The sequence below is a fragment of the Acomys russatus genome, chromosome 9 (genome assembly GCF_903995435.1).
Source record: "Acomys russatus chromosome 9, mAcoRus1.1, whole genome shotgun sequence".
Lineage (NCBI taxonomy): Eukaryota > Metazoa > Chordata > Mammalia > Rodentia > Muridae > Acomys > Acomys russatus.
Window position 1 is genome coordinate 59,067,903 of NC_067145.1, and position 13,732 is coordinate 59,081,634.

At 41.7% G+C, this 13,732-nt stretch overlaps 2 protein-coding genes across 5 annotated transcripts in view; one reads left to right on the plus strand and one right to left on the minus strand.

The window, feature by feature from the left end:
- The window catches only part of Tasor2 (transcription activation suppressor family member 2), a 52,282-nt gene extending 40,875 nt beyond the window's left edge, over positions 1 to 11,407 (minus strand). The window contains exon 1 of the mRNA XM_051151437.1: positions 11,118 to 11,407. The gene's annotated coding sequence lies outside the window, so the exon portion shown is untranslated. The remainder of the gene's footprint in view (positions 1 to 11,117) is intronic.
- Positions 1 to 13,732, plus strand: part of LOC127194016 (3-alpha-hydroxysteroid dehydrogenase) — a 1,235,587-nt gene that overhangs the window by 615,885 nt on the left and 605,970 nt on the right. The gene's annotated exons all lie outside the window — the stretch shown is intronic.

A 13,732-nucleotide genomic window follows, 5' to 3' on the forward strand; every position in this document is an offset into this window, starting at 1 on the left:
GTGTCCTCTATTCTTATGTCATTACAATAGTGTCATGACCTTTACAAAAGAACCAGACCAGGCTCTGGGGACTGAAAAACACCTCGTGTTAGACTCAAAACTCAATTATATCTAAACTTCTGAGAAAAGTATGACGTGTTCAACACTAAAACCTGGCTTTTATTACAGCCATCTCAGGGAATTAACTAAAACCTGCTTATTTTGTAGAAGAGGAGATTCACTTTTCTCAGACCTGCATCTGCCTGGACTGCTCAGAGTGGTAACAGCACTTAACCAACACAATAATGGAGCTATTTTGATCATAAATCTTAAAATGAAATATATACACTTATTGTAAGTCTTAAAATAAAACTTATACAATCTGGTCATTGTGTGTATTTATGGCTCAAAACAAGCTAATGTAGAGCTTGTTTTTGAATTGGGTTTTTTTTTTTTATGTGTTTGGATTTTTTTGCCTATGTGTTAATTGATGATGCAGAAACTTGCATGAAGTTTTACTTTTCTTTCTTTCTTTGCTTTTTCAAGACAGGGTTTCTCTGTGTAACCTTGGCTGTACTGGACTCGCTTTATAGACCAGGCTGGCCTCGAACTCACGGAAATCTACCTGCCTCTGCCTCCCTGAGTGCTGGGATTACAAGCATGCACCATGGTGCCGGGCTCATTTCTCTTTTCTTACGTCTTGTATAGATACGTCCAATCTTTTGCCAATAACACAGCAGTTGATATCTGTAAAGTTCAAAGTTGAACAATGTAATTGAGTGCCCCCCAATTGTATATTTATGGATTTTGTGTTTGCTGCAGTTAACTCTGGCTACACAGAGCCCATGGATTAGACATACTTTTTCCACAGCAATATACTAATATGTCCTACAGGGAATAACACCTTGAAACGCTTTTATTCCAAGTCTTTAACTTCTTTTTTTCTTTTGGGTTTTCGAGACAGGGTTTCTCTGTGTAGCCTTGGCTGTCCTGGACTCACTTTGTAGACCAGGTTGGCCTCGAACTCACAGCAATCTGCCTGCCTCTCGAGTGCTGGGATTAAAGGCGTGCGCCACCACCCCCGGCTGAAGTCTTTAACTTCTAATGAAAAAAATTTTACACAGAAATTGTGCTTATAGAAATAACTTTTTCTCTGAAACAAATCTTTGGAAACAAAAAGCAGAGATAACTGCATCTTTACTTTGATAGAAATAATAAAACCAAGTATAATACAATTTAAAAAAAATCACTCTCTACCCTTAAATTAGTGATCCATTCATTATGCAAAACGAATAGAGAAACAAACTGATTAGAAAACAAAGACATGTGAAAAAAAAATCAGTACTATAAATGTGAAGGAATATATAGACTAAGAAGCATATTATGTTGTATTGACCACACAAAAGATAATCTGAATTCATAAGCAAACTATTTAAATTCATAAAGCATTATGTAGATTATATGCTATTTTAAAATAGCAAATGCACTTAGCTATTTCAATTTATCAAATGGCAATTAACTTTAACAAAATGGGGGTGGAGACTATATCCACTGAATCTACAAATTATGACTTTTTCATCTGACTGTAAGTTAGTTATACTTGAGTTGAATATTCAACTTCAAAATTACATTTGCTGGGCGTGGTGGCGCACGCCTTTAATCCCAGCACTCAGGAGGCAGAGGCAGGTAGATCGCTGTGAGTTCCAGGCCAGCCTGGTCTACAAAGTGAGTCTAGGACAGCCAGGGCTATACAGAGAAACCCTGTCTCAAAAAACCAAAATATTACATTTATTTTTACTTTTCATGTGTATATGCATGGGAAAGCATGCTAATATGTGTCAGAGGGCAACCTGAAGGAGTTGGCTCTCTCCTTTCACCAAGTAGGTTAGAGGAATCAAACTCAGGCCCTCAGGTTTGGCAGCAGTGAGGTAACCACTGAGTACCTTGTCCCTCTCACTCTTTAGGCCCAAGCTGGCCTTGACCTTGCAGCAATCTTTCTGTCTCAGCCTCCTAACTGCAATATTTAAAATTTGAAGATGTCTTTAATACTCTCAAAACTTGATCTTCTACAAAGTTTCTGAATCATAAAGCTGAAACCTTTAATTTTTGTTTGTTTTGTTTTTTGAGACAGTGTTTCTCTGTGTAATAGCCCTGGCTATCCTGGACTCACTTTAAAATTTTTCTTTAAATTTACTTTATGTATGTATATGAATGCTGTATCTGCAGGTTCACCTGTGCACCAGAAGAGGGCATCAGATCATACATACTATAGATGGTTGTGAGCCACATGTGATGGCTGGGAATTGAACTCAGGACCTCGGGAATAGTAGCCAGTGCTCTTAACCACTAAGCCATCTCCAGCCCCTCCTGAACTCGGTTTGTAGAGCAGGCTGGTCTGGAACTCAAGAGGCCCATTTGCCTCTGCCTCCTGAGTGCTGGGATTAAAGGCGTGCGCCACCAAGCCCAGCCAAAACTTGTAATTTTTAAAGTATTATTTTTTGTTTTGACAGAATGTACAAAAGGTAAATAAATTGTTCAAGATCATATAATTTTGATTAATTTTTAAAATCTGTGGTGTGTGCATTCTTTCTTTTTTGTGATACTGGGGATCCAACATGCTAGATAAGTGCTCTATTATTAAGCCATACCCCTCTAGTCCTTTATGGTGTCTTTTAAAGACATCCATATAAACTCAGTGAGATGAGTGTTCTAACTCATCAAATTGTGTTTATGATCTGTGTTTTAGCATTAAACTACTAATATTCAATGAAACAGTTGAACAAAACTTACTGATATGTTTAGTACCTTCCAAAAAGATATTAAGTGTTTTTTCTCTTAGAAACAAATCTTTAAAATACAAAGAACTTTTTTCAGGCACAACTTACATTTTAAAACCTGTTTTTTTTTTTTTTTTTTTTTTTAAAGATTTATTTATTATGTATACAGTGTTCTGCCTGCACGGCAGAGCCAGAAGGGGACACCAGATCTCATTATAGATGGTTGTGAACCACCATGTGGTTGCTGGGAATTGAACTCAGGACCTTTGGAAGAGCAGCCAGTGCTCTTAACCTCTGAGCCATCTCTCCAGCCCTTAAAACCTGTCTTTAATTCCTTCAATCATTATGTCTTACAAAGCAAGTGGCAGAATTAAGATAATCTTAAAAATTGCTTTCATCATTAGATATATTCCATCCCAAATGCCCTTAGCACAAAATAGGGGATTTCCACAGAGGTGAAATAGGTCCCGCAGCCAAATGAACTAGGCCTCAAGAGCTGGGGCCAAATAGCTTTTCTCCTAAGAAGGGTCAAGTACACATTAAAGGGTGTGTTTTACCAAGCAATTCGGTATTGGCTATCAGCAAGGGATTTAGTTCTCCACTTAAATGTTGTATTTTATTAAGGGAAAAGAAAAAGTATACCCCAGGCACATTTCCTACGACAAAAGCAGCAATTAAAAACAGAAGCCAATTAAAAAAGACAAAGAAAAAAAAAAGTCCCAAAGGACTAGAAGAGAATATTTACTAATAATGACAGACTTAGCTAATACACTAAGACAGGAGAATTTTTTTTAAAAAGTAAATTCACATTTCAAGAGGCACTTAATAGCCAATGAGCATTTAAAAAACGCTTCCAATTTATAAACTTAAAAAGCCAAAATATTTTCATGCAAGCTAAGGACACATTAAAGTGATATAATAGAATGCTAAAGGCAAAGAGAAAAATATTAAATGCAGTTAGAGAAAAAGAAACCCAAAGACTAAGAGAGGAAAGCAAAGACAGAAATGAAGCTATCCGAAGACATGTAAGAAGTATTCAAAACCAACGTACTAACAATCATCAATGTAAAATGTTTATATCCACCAAAGCCATTTTCCAAGGACAGTGAGCCAAAAAAGAAGTGTTCATTATTCTCTTTAAAGTTTTTTTCCCAATTTATTATTATTTTATGTACATTGGTATTTGCCTGTCTGTGAGGGTGTCAGATTCCATGGAACAGGAGTGACAGACAGTTGTGACCTGCCATGTGGGTGCTGGGGATTGAACCTGGGTCCTCTGGAAGAGCAGCCAGTACTCTTAACTGCTTAACTCCACCCCCACCCCCACCAAATCTTAGTAAACAAAGCTACAAAGGAAGTGCTATAGATGGAAAAGTATAGCAATGAATGGAGAGTAGTCAAAATGTGGCAAATATTAGGTACTGGCTATAAAACCAACAATTCCAAACAGGATTCCAGCTATCTGGTAATAATTTTTTAAGAGTTCTATTTTTTTTAAAGATTTATTTATTTATTATATATAGTGTTCTGTCTGCATGTGTGCCTATGTGTCAGAAGAAGGAACCAGATCTCATTATAGAAGGTCATGACCCACCATGTGGTTGCTGGGAATTGAACTCAGGACCTTTGGAAGAGCAACCAGTGGTCTTAACCTCTGAGCCATCTCTCCAGCCCTAAGAGTTCCACTATATGACAAAAATAGCATATAAATCATGAAGATGGTGAACGAAGCTAACAATTCTAATAATGTTTGTAAGTTAAATAGATTACAGAACTGGGCGCTATGGCACACACTTGCAATATCATCACTTGGGGAGGCAGAGGCAGGTGGATCTCTACGAGTTCAAGTCCACCTTGCTTTACAAAGTGAATCCAGGACAGCTACACAGAGAAGCCTTGTCTCAAAAACTCAAAATAGTAATAACAATAACAGATTAGGAGATACTAAATCAACAACAACAACAACAAAAAAATGATAAGACTTAGAAACATAAGACAGGGGAAACAAATTAAAAAGAACTATATTAAACGCAAACAAATTGTAATGCTCTGCCCCTAAAGATTTTTAAAACTATTTTTTTAAATCCAGGCAGTGGAGAGATGGTCAGTGGTTAAGAGTGCATACTGTTCTTTTGTTTGTTTGGTTGGGTTTTCGAGACAAGGTTTCTCTGTGTAGCCCTGGTTGTCCTGGACTCCCTTTGAAGACCAGCCTGGCTTCGAACTCAACAGCGATCCGCCTGCCTCTGCCTCCCGTGTGCTGGGATTAAAGGCGTGCGCCACCAAGCCCGGCAAGCGCATACTATTCTTAAAGAGGCCCCAAGTTCAGTTCTTAGCACCCTTCTTAGGTGGTTTAGAACCTCCTGTAGCTGCAGATCCAGGCTCTAACATCCTCTTCTGGCCTTCACAGGTACCTGCCCCTAAGTACACATAGATACCTGTAACTGAAAATCAAAATGAAACTGTAAAACAAAACAACCCAGCCAGGCATGGTGGAGCATACCTGTAACCCCAGAACTTGAGAGACCTGGCAGGAAGATCGTAGGTACACGGGTAGCCTAAGCGACATGTCGTCTCAAAAAAGAAAAGATATTCTAAGAGATACTCTTTTTTACTTATTAGTGGTGCTGGGGACTGAATCCAGGGTGGTATAAACACGTGGCTAGTATAGGCTGAGGACAGGACTCAGTGGTAGCTTGGCCTTGATTAAACCTTGGATTCAATTCTTAGTATTACAAGATAAACAAACAAAATACACAAGTGCATATACCAACTGGTTGTATCAAAATAGTTTAGTGAGCAGGGCACGGTGGCGCATGCCTTTAATCCACTCAGGAGGCAGAGGCAGGTGGATTACGCTGTGAGTTTGAGGCCAGCCTGGTCTACAAAGTGAGTCCAGGACAGCCAAGGCTACACAGAGAAACCCTGTCTTGAAAAACCAAAAACCACCAACCAAAAAAAAGAAAAAAATTGTTTTAGTGAAAAACGTATTTTTCATTGGCAAGAATATAAATGATAAACTACAGGTAAGATGAACCGAAACAAGTTGGGCAGTAATACAATAGTATTAAAATGTAAAAAGAAGATGTAAAATAGTAAGACATTTGAACAGAAAAGGGGTACCTGTAATAACTCTGATAACAAATATTAAAACAGGGCTTGAGAAATGGCTCAGAGGCTAAGAGCATGGTCTGCTCTTCCAAAGGTCATGAGTTCAATTCCCAGCATCCACATGGTGGATCACAACCATCTATAATGAGATCTGGTGCCCTCTTCTGGTCTGCAGGTGTTATATGCAGCAGAATACTGTATACATAATAATAAATTAATATTTTAAAAAACAAATATTAAAACAAAGTCCTAAAAAACTTAAGGTAGAGCCCTTAAAGAAAATCTAATTTAACAAATGTGACACCCTGAATTAACTTAAAAAATAAATCTGAGTAGTCCTTAACTACTAAAGACATTAAACAAGCCGGGTGTGGTGGCGCACGCCTTTAATCCCAGCACTCGGGAGGCAGAGGCAGGCGGATTGCTGTGAGTTCGAGGCTAGCCTGCTCTACAAAGTGAGTCCAGGACAGCCAAGGCTACACAGAGAAACCCTGTCTCGAAAAACCAAAACCAAAAAAAAAAAAAAAGACATTAAACCACTAGCGTAACATCTGCCACTAACAAAACTGTAGGCCCAAGTCAATTCAATGACAAATGTTTATTTATGGCAGCAGTGATTAGGAGCAACCCAATGATGGATAGATATCTGGTAAGGAACAGAATATATTCTTACAATAAACTGTATCATGAAGGAAGCAAATAAATTATAAGCAAAAGGCTCGCAAAGTGGTGATGATTATGTTGTGAACACACGGGGGTGCGCACGCGCGTTAACACTCTCATCATCTGGAAGACCTATACAATTTAAGGAAGCAGTACTTTCCAAATGACTAATACACAAGATGAAAGCCCTTTGAAGGGTAAGCTAAATTAGATTTTAATAAGTTCATTCATAAGGCTTCAACTTTACATTGTAACCAACTTTTTAAAAAAGAGATTTTGAGCCGGGCGTGGTGACGCATGCCTTTAATCCCAGCACTCAGGAGGCAGAGGCAGGCGGATCACTGTGAGTTTGAGGCCAGCCTGGTCTACAAAGTGAGTCCAGGATGGTCAAGGCTACACAGAGAAACCCTGTCTTGAAAAACCAAAAAAAAGAGAGAGAGAGAGAGATTTTATTTATTATGTATACAGTATTCTGCCTGCACATGTGCCAGCAAGCCAGAAGAGGGCACCAGATCTCATTATAGATGGTTGTGAGCCATTATATGGTTGCTGGGAACTAACCTCAGAACCTTTGGAAGAGTAGCCAGCCAGTGCTCTTAACATCTGAGCTATCTCTCCAGCCCTGTAGCCAACTTTAAAGAAACTATTATCAAAATTGATTATCAAAGAAAATACAACTATGTAAAATTATTAAAATGTCCCTTCTTTCCAACTACTTAGCTAGGCAATGCCAGATTATTTTGCCATATACTTCAATCTGTACAACAGACTAAATACAGAAGTAATACCTGAGCAATTAATGGTGGCATGAAGTCTATTTGCAAAAACACAGTACAGGGGCTGGAGAGATGGCTCAGCGGTTAGGAGTCCTGAGTTCAATTCCTAGCAAACACATGGTGGCTTACAACCATCTGTCCTGGAATCTGATGCCTTCTTCTGGTATTCAGGTGTACATAAAGACAAAACACTCATATACATAAAATAAGTAAATAAATCTTTTATAAAACCCCACAGTACAATGCTACTCATATCACTAACATTTTTGGAAAAGAAATAACTATTTCTCATTAAAAATGTTATTTAAGGCAAGATATACTTCGTCTAGTTTTTAAAGATACCAACAAATATGTTTGAAAGTAATCAATTTAACTGAAGTATGCAATGTTTTTAAAACTCAAAAGAGTTGGCTAGAGATGTAGACCAGTGCCTGTCTAGAATAAACAAAATCCTGCCTCAATCACCAGCACTGCATAAATCCAATGTGGCAGTATGTCTGTAATCGCAGCATTTAAGAAAAGGTGGCAGAGGCTAGAGAGCGAGCCTGGGCTACAATTACAATTAAAAAGAAAAAAGAAAAAAAGAGTGAAGGAGCATGGACACATGCTGTAACATAAATCTTGGAACATGGGGCTGGAGAGATGGCACAGTGGTTAAGAGGGCCGCCGCCTACTCTTGCAGAGGTCCTGAGTTCAATTCCCAGCGACCACATGGTGGCTCACAGCCATCTGTACAATGTGATCTCCTGGGATGCAGGTGTAGATGCATACAGAGCACTCATACACATCAATAAATAATCTTGGAACACAAAATATGAATATAAAGTATGAGTCTCTCTAAGTTCACAACAGGTGAAGATATGTTTGCTAATGCAATTAAAGACCATGGTGACAGTTCAAGGAATACTTTCCTTCTAGAATCGACACACACAAATTGTTTCTAAGGTACCTGTAGTCTTCTATTAATCAAGGTGAAGAAATAGCCTACTTGCCTTTTTTTTTTTTTTTTTTTTTTGGTTTTTCATTATAGTGTTTCTGTATAGCCTTGGCTTTCCTGGACTCTCTGTGCAGACCAGGTTGGCTTCGAACTCACAGAGATCCACCTGCCTCTGCCTCCTGAGTGTTGGGATTAAAGGTGTGTGCCACTACCACCCAGCTGCCTACTTGCTTTCTTTTGTAAACACATTTTCACACATACACAAAAAAGTTATTTTCTTAGAAGGAAAAAAAAATTCCATTTTTTCCTAAATGAATCTATAAATATAATGAATAAGCTATTTAATGCAAACACAAACATCCCAATGAGATTTTCTTAGAAACTGAGATGAGTGCCAGGCGTGGTGGCGCACGCTTTTAATCCCAGCACTTGGGAGGCAGAGGCAGGCGGATCGCTGTGAGTTCAAGGCCAGCCTGGTCTACAAAGTGAGTCCAGGATGGCCAAGGCTACACAGAGAAATCCTGTCTCAAAACAAACAAACAAAAAAAGCAACTGAGATGACATCTGGATGGAGGAAAAACCCAGGGCTCTCCCTGACTCCCCAGAAGAAAATACCAATGTATATTATGAAGCTACCATAACTAAAACAGTATGGTACCTGCTAAATAGGTCAAAGAGGAGTGTTTAGAACATGTCATAATCAAGGGATAATGGCCTATCCCAAATGTTTGACTTTCTTACTCACTAGGGGAAGATTTAAAATTAAAATGAAGCTGGGCAATGGTGCACAGCTGTGACCCCAGCTCTCAGGAAGGCAGAGGCAGGTGGATCTCTGTGAGTTTGAGACCAGCCTGTTCTAGAAAGTGAGTCCAGGACAGCCAAGGATACACAGAGAAACCCTGTCTTGAAAAACCAAAATTGATTAAATTTGATATTTTTCAATTATTAAATGGGTTAAGATGTTTAGAAAACATTGTTACCCTACAGTATTTCCTAGCAGAGTACTGAAAACCATACCTTTCGCTTCCCGGCCAAACAAGATTTCTCTGTGTAGACCAGACCGGCCTTGAACTCCCAGAGATCCACCTGCCTTTGCCTCCTCCCAAATGCTAGGATTAAAGGCCTGTGTTACCATGCCCCGCTTCAATTAACTTGTGGGAGGGGGGAGGACAAGGTTTTTCTGTGTAGTCCTGGCTGTCCTTGAACTCAGAGATCTATCATCCTCTGTTTCCCAGTCGGTATTAGCTGTCCCCACCACCCTGAAAGCCATACCTAAGGTGAATGAAAATTTAACAGACTGCCTAGCATTCTCATAAGAATTTGATTCTGGGGCTGGAGAGATGGCTCAGTGGTTAAGAGCACCGGCTGCTCTTCCAGAGGTCCTGAGTTCAATTCCCAGCAACCACATGGTGGCTCACAACCATCTATAATGAGGTCTGGTGCCCTCTTCTGGTGGGCAGACACACATGCAGGTGTAACATTGTAAACATAATAAATAAATAAATCTTAAAAAAAAAAAAAAAAAGAATTTGATTCTACAGAAATAGTATCAGCAGCACCCAAAGCCTGTTTATAATAGCTGCAGGGGGGACACCCCCCCCCAGCTCTACAAAATTGTTATAAGAAAATCTGAAATGTCCACTGCCTAGACACTAGGACATGTCCAATATATTTGTGCTAAATATCTTTATCTTTCTTATCTAAAAGAATGTTATAGTCAGGAAATGTATTAGCAACACATTTCAAACATCATCTTCCTTAAAATAATAATTACTGACAAATACTTGGTTATCTTTCATTTTTTCTAACTTGCGCTCTCCAGGTACTGATGTACTGGTCACACTGGAGCTATCCTTTACTACAAGACAATTTTCCAGGAGGCGTACTCTCTTACACCGTCAGGTGTGTGTGCTTTGTACTAAACCTCTTAAGATAGGATTTCCAACAATCCCAGATTTTAAAATACACATATTCACCCCGTTTTCCTTTTGCTTCTTTCTCAGGGGGAACAATGTGAGTCCTCAGGTCATTTGTTTTATACAAGTTTAGGTAAGACTTTTATTAACTTTGCCATTCTAATTTTACCTTCAGAGAGAATACAGACGAGAGTAGGTTAAGTTAGGCACCTCCAATTGCTAAGTCACGATCAAGCGAAACTCAAGAAAAATAAAAAAAAATAAAATAAATAAAAAATAAAAAAAAGAGAGAAACTCAAGAAATTTCCAACTATCTGCAATTTTAAAAGTTACGCCACGATTTCTACCAAGTGCTGGTGGGTACCGCTTTCTGACCAACTTCGTGGCCAATCTACTGCAACACTCCTTCCACGTTACTGCAGCCGGCTGCTGTCTTCCATATGGGTAGGACCACTGATACGTAACAAATAAGTAAATAACGTCACGTGTTGCCTTGGATGCTACCGAATTCAGCAACTTGACTGGAGGGTTTCCCAAAGAACCCTCGGAGAATGAGCTAGCCCAACCTCCATAAAGGGAAAACTTCAGTGCAGAATTATCCCATTCCCTTGGGGGGGGGGGGGGGAGAGGGACTGCCCTGTGACAGGCGACACAAACAAGACGCTCTAGCTTAAACCTTTTTTTTCTGCTTTAAGGCGCAGAGGCGAACTCGGAAGCCCTCCACGGGCTCGCACTGGCCCTACCTTCTCCGAGTTGGAGCGAGCGGAGAGTAACCCCGCGCGCCCTAGGCGACCGAGGCATCTGCCCGGGGGTCCCGAGCGCCGCCCATCCCCGCCCGCCAGCCCTCAGTCACCGCGGGTGCCCCTCACGCGCCGCGGGGGCCGCGCTCTTCCTTCCCGCTCCCTCCCCTGCCACGGGCGTCTGTGGAGGTGCTCGCCCCGACGCCCGTGGGAGCCGTTACCTGTCCCCGGCGCGGCCGCCTTCCCTGAGGAGTCGAGCTCGCTGCTCAGGGTCTTTGCCATGCTTTCGCAGCGCGTCCCTTTCTCCTCCTGGCCCGTCGCCCTGCCGCGCCTCCCTCCCGGCCGCGCGCGCGCCTCGGGGTCCGCTGCCTCACTGGCCGCGAGCCGCGTCCTCACAAGCCAGACGCTGGGAACCCGTCGACTCTCTGGCCGCCTCGGGGCACCAGCCGCCGGAAGTAAAACCTCGTGGCCAAGGAAAGAGGGAGGGGGCTCCAGAGACAGAAAGTGAAAACCGGGGCGCCGCGGCGGCGTAACAGACGGGAGCCAATCACAGGGGAGCACGCCAAGGCGCAGGCGCGACCGCCCGCGGCGTCCACGTTGCTCTCGCTTTTTCCTTCCTGCGCAGGCGCGGGGGGCCTGCGCTCGCTCCGGATTGGACGGCAAGCCAGTTTCCCTGGCCGGAAATAGGAGCCGTGCACCGGAAACGGAGATCCTCATCCAGGGCATAGTCTAGTGTGTTGTGGGTGTACCAGGTGCTGTAAATGTGACAGGACATGATAGCGCAGAGACTCCATCTTGTACTCTTGTTGACCTCATTATTTCCCGAATGGAAAACCCTGTGGAAAATTACTCAACTCTATTCTAGGACCCGAGGCCAAGATGTCACAGCTAATTTAGCTTCTGTCAAACTGCTTGGTTGTGGAAAGCAATTCCCGGCAGCTGCTGGGTCAGATACAGGTTGTAGTTTGGCCTTGGTGTAAATGCTCGAGGCTGCACTTAAGTTTGAATCCCTGAGTGTAGTCCCAGCTGGCTGGAGTAAAGCCTATCAGCTGACTATAAACTGAGCGGCTACCTTTGGTGACCCGGGTGATGGTCGGTTAGTCTGGCCCAAGTGCGACATTTCAGAAATCTCAAACTTTAAGTTCACGGTGGGAGTTCCCCAAACCAACTCGAAGACTGTTAACTATGTGGAGAGTGTTTAGGTGACCGTATAATTCAAGTCTATCCTCACTAGAGATAAGAATTGCCGAGAGAAATGAAACAGTACCAAGCAAGTGACTTGGTGCCATGGGTTGAAATTTACTCATTCAGGCTGGAGAGATGGCTCAGCGGTTACAAGCACTGGCTCCTCCTCCAGAGGTCCTGAGTTCAATTCCTAGCAACCACATGATGGCTCACAACCATCTAAACTAGGATCTGATGTGTCTTTTGGCCTGCATGCAGGTGTACATACAGATAAAGTACTCATACATAAAATAAATATTTTTTAAAAATTTAGTCATTCAATGGGACAGTACTTGTGCCAAGTGCCATATTAGAAACTGGGATTGTGGCCATCGGCAAGGTTAAAAAAAAAAAAAAAAAAGGCCCTACTCATAACAGTTCATTGTAGAGGTGAGTTAAATTATAAGCTACCATAATTATTTCAAGTAATGTGTTGTGAAAACGGATGAAATGCTAATAAATGGAGTTGGTGGGATGTTTGAAGTCCAAACGCAAATATGTAAGTGACCAAACAAACCTTGGAGGTAGAGCTTTATGAGCAGAAAGGAAAACAAATGTCCCCCACCCCCTACCACTACGGTGAAAATAAGTGTTTAATAATTTGATAAGACTGCCGTGAAAGTGAAAAGATAAAAAATACTCATGGTGCCTAAGAGCTGAGTGGGCAGTCAGGACAATGTCTTCCACACAAGCATGACTTCTATCTGCATAACTCCTGTGGGGTGGGGGTGGCCCAATTTATATCACCAGCACCGAGGAAGGGGAAGCAGGCAATTCCTGTCTAGTTTTCTTGTGACTCCAAGGCCAGACAGAGACCCTGTGTTAAAAAAATAATAATATGGACAGGCAGGTGGTGGGTGGTAGCACACGCCGTTAGTCCCAGCACTTGGGAAGCAGAGGTAGGCAGATCTCTGAGTTCAAGCCCAGCCTGGTGTATAGAGTGAGTTACAAGACAGCCAGGGCTACACAGAGAAACACGGTGAAACCCTGTCTTGCAAAACCTGATGATGATGATGATGACGACGACGACGACGACGACAGGTCCTAAGGAACAACACCCAAGGTTGACCTCTGATCTCCACACACATCACACATATGCACCCACACACAAATATGCACCTGCACACATCTATATACAGACAGAACAAAAGTAAATAAAACCTGGGCTAAGGATGTAGCTCAGTAACAGCACTCCTGCCTGCTACTGGAAACCTAGCCAGTTACTCAGGACTGGTGATGTCATGATCTTGGAGAACCATAACCACCTCTTCCCTCTATGTGTCAGGGAAACTTCTCTTTGCAACTGATGGAAACCATTACAGAAGACCACAACCAATCAAAATTCAGAGATGTGAAGGCCAGTCTCAATGGAAACAGCCATAATACAACTCCAACACCTAAAATTCAGGGAAATGTAAAAGTAACTTGTATTCACCTGATTTGTCATCTCCAAGGCTTACTGCCTCCATCTGCCAACCTAGGCCTACTCCTAGAAGCCTCTAGCCTCCATACAATCTATTCTAGGCCTAGAATGTTTTCAGCCTCTGAGACTTACTGCTGAATATGCTCACTCTTTCTTGTTCTTTCTGAACTCTGGCTGGCTGGTTCAATT